Source organism: Megalopta genalis, chromosome 10 (genome assembly GCF_051020955.1).
Source record: "Megalopta genalis isolate 19385.01 chromosome 10, iyMegGena1_principal, whole genome shotgun sequence".
Classification (NCBI taxonomy): domain Eukaryota; kingdom Metazoa; phylum Arthropoda; class Insecta; order Hymenoptera; family Halictidae; genus Megalopta; species Megalopta genalis.
Window position 1 is genome coordinate 3,483,217 of NC_135022.1, and position 3,534 is coordinate 3,486,750.

Sequence of the window (3,534 nt, forward strand, 5' to 3'; positions counted from 1 at the left end):
CGATAACTACGCGCAAAGTTCCACTCGCGTTAATGTTTGTCGACGCATTGTTTGCAAGATTTAATTTTCCATGCAGCCTTTTGTCGATATATTCGAAGCTATTTAGATCCTTGCACAGGTGAGGCGTGCTGCCACTGTCCGTCGCTCACCCCGTTATTCACTCGTGTTATTTCGCATTTTTGCCCGAATTCCGACGTTGTGTAGAAGGAGATATCGCTGCTAGCACCTTTAGCCGAGTGTCTCGTGTTTCTACCCTTGCGGCACTCGGATGCTATATGGCCGAATTTCCGACATCGAAAACATTTCGGTTTTGAGCGGTCGTCATCGGTATATTTTCCGCAGCTCTGTTATAATTATTTTTCCCATAATTTGGTCTTACACGTCTTCCGGCAACCATAGCGTTAGGCACTGTGTCACACGATTCATTTTTGCGTGCGTCGCTTTCTTCGATGATCTTAATTCGAAGAGTATCGGGAGGTGGCAACTCATCACGCGACTCAATTGCACAGCGTAAAATTTCGAAACTCTGTGGCAAACTATACAGCAACAAAATTGCCAGCAAATCTGCGTTGATATCCACGTCCATTTCGTGTAGTTTGTCGACAGCATCAAAGAATTTCCTGAGGTGTTCGCGAACATCTTCGCTCTCGTTCATGCGCGTAGCTTTACGCGCAGGCCCCCGTGATTGATAGATCTGCTCGAGTTTCCGCCATACCTCGTTCGATGTTCTACAATCCTTTATTTGTTTTAATTCCGACGGATTGATCGACAGTATTATATCAGATTTTGTCTTTTTTTTTTTTAAAGTAAGTTTATTTTTCTCATTTCAGTCATAATATACAGAGAATAATCCTACTTAAAAATACTTTTAACATTAATAATAAAAATTTTGATAGCCATTAGTTATCAATTTGGATAAACTCTATAGCTAGCTATGGTAATATGATATGTTTTAGGCACGTTATTAGGGCGAGAGATTTATATGCTATCAGTCTTGTATCGTTAGTTGTTAGTAAAAGAAAAGGAAGAGTTTTAAAAAAACTTTTACCATCTATCTTAAATATGACTTAGGCTAATTAAAACATAAATAAATAAGGCAGTAGGTGTGGGGTGAGGAGTTGGGATGGGTGGGTTAGGGTTCGGAGGATCTATTTACAAGGGAACTTAAAACTAATGTTGCTGTTAAGCATTTTGCGCTATTTAAGGATTGTATACAGGTCTTAAGACAATCACTGATAATAACTAATGACCTTTGTTTTTCCGGAACTTAGTCTATTTTTTCACTTTTTACGGGTTCTTCTGCGGAGTTCGTCAATGTGCCTGGCGTCGTTAGCTAGCCAGGAGTAATCTTTGTTTAGTCTATCCCTGTCCATTTTGTCCTTGATAGAGAGTGCTGTTGAGTAGTTGGATTGTTCTCGTATGTATTTGTTGTCGTCTGGATTGATTTTCTTATTAGCGGAGTGTCTATTCCTATGGTAGATTATGAGTAAGTTATGTTGATCTTGGATTATTCCATTATGGTCACAGAAGAGGAACAGCTCTGGGGGTATGTAACCTGAGCTTAACTTGTTGGGGGTCGTCTCTTCTTCCGTTTTCATTGTGTCTATTATTATTTGATTTTTGGTGTGGCCAATCCTGCTGAAGTAATTTCGGGTGAGTTTTAAGTTGAAGCAGTCTATTCTTGGCATATCAGCTTTTGTGTATATTTTAATGTTACTGATTCTTTTGGTGTAATTTGATTCAGCTGTTCTATATCGGCCGAGGCATGTTCTTAAGCATGATCTTTCAAATCTTCTTATTTTTTCTATAATTGTTGGCCCGGTGTTCCAGAATATTGGTGCGGCATACGTTAATATGGGTCTAACTAATAGCTGGTAGCAAATAAGTTTGGCTTTGGTGGAAAGATTTTTGTTGTAGAAAAGTCTAGAATTAGCTTTGAAGGTTCTTCTGGCTTTGTCCAGTTGCGTAATGTGGTGTTTGTTCAGTCTTAGTAGATGATCCAGTTGCACTCCTAGATATTTTACTAGCTTTTTGGGGGGGATTTCAACAGTTTCGTTAGTGTGAATGTTTTTAGCTGTGATTGTTGCTTTTTCTATCTTTACTACGTTTGAGTATTTTATTTGTTTTACCGGTCTGCGGAAGAATATTAGCTCACTTTTGGTGGGATTAATTTTCAAGTTCCAGTTTTTATAGTAGTCAGTGATGTGGTTTAATGTCATTTGTAGTGAGTTTTTGATTTGTCCTACGTCCGTGTCAGCTTTGTAGATTATTAAGTCGTCCGCGTAGGCAATCGAGTGTAGTCTGTCTACGGTGTTGAGTCCGAATTCGTTTATAACTTCGCTATTATAAATGTTGAAGAGTTTGGTGATGTTACTGTTCCTTGTTGTAGGCCTTCTGAGATTTTGAATGTGGTGGTAGACATTTTCGTTCCGTCCCATATGCGGAACGTTTTTCCTTTGATCATATTTGCTATTAGTAGGATTAGTCCTGCTGGAAATTGGTATTTGTCTAGTTTATGAATTAGCCCATTATGCCTAACTGAATCGAATGCTTTTTCAAGGTCTAGCAATATTGGCCCCACTGTCAGTCCGTTGTGTAGGTAATTGTTGAGGTCAGAAGTTAATTTGTGAATTGCGTGTGTGGTAGAAAGTTTATTCTTAAATCCGAATTGGTTATCTGGTATAATATTGTGTTCAAATGTTCGTAGTGAGACTAATGGGTCTGTAGCTTTGTGGCTCTTCTGGGTTTTTACCTTTTTTTAGTATCGGTAGGATTTTAGCTTGTTTCCATCTGTTTGGGTAATAGGCGTGGTTAATTGCGTTATTAAAGAGTATCATGTATTCTATTATGATGGTTGTCGGTAGATTTTTGATGGCAATTGATGGGATGTTGTCCAGCCCTGACGAAGTGTAATTATTTAGCTTTTTGATAATTTCGCTTACTTCACTGCAAGAAATGAAATGATTGGTTTCTTTATCCAGGTGTACTGGCCTGTATGCTGGGTTAGCGTCTGTGAATGTTGTAAAAGTTGCCTTTGTATCTGTCATTCTTTTTGCTATTTTGCTGTATTTGTCTGTTGTTTCGTCTGCCAGTCTTTTGGTGGTTGTATTTGTGTTAGTGTATCTTGGTGAATTTATTCTTTCCAGATACTTTCCTATTATCTCGAGTTTAGTAATCGGATCTGTAATGTAAAGTTCGTTGTTGTCGGTCCTGTCTGGTAAACTTTTCGCTACTTCTTTGTTAAATTCGTTATTGTTAATATCAAGTCTGAGGTTTTCGATGTTATTGTGTTTTTGTGGTCTCAGTATCCTGTTAATGGTCGGGAAAAATTCATTGGCGTCCTTGAAGTTTATATTTTTAATGATGGAGGCCCAGTATGCGGTTGCAGCTTTAGAGATTTCAATGTGGAGTTTTTTATTGAGTATTTTTATTGTCCGTTTAATTCTGTTTGTCTCTTGTCTGCTGTGCTTGCTCGAGCTTTGGTACCTGATGAAATTCAACTTTGATACTAGGCATGACTTTGCCGCGTGTAGT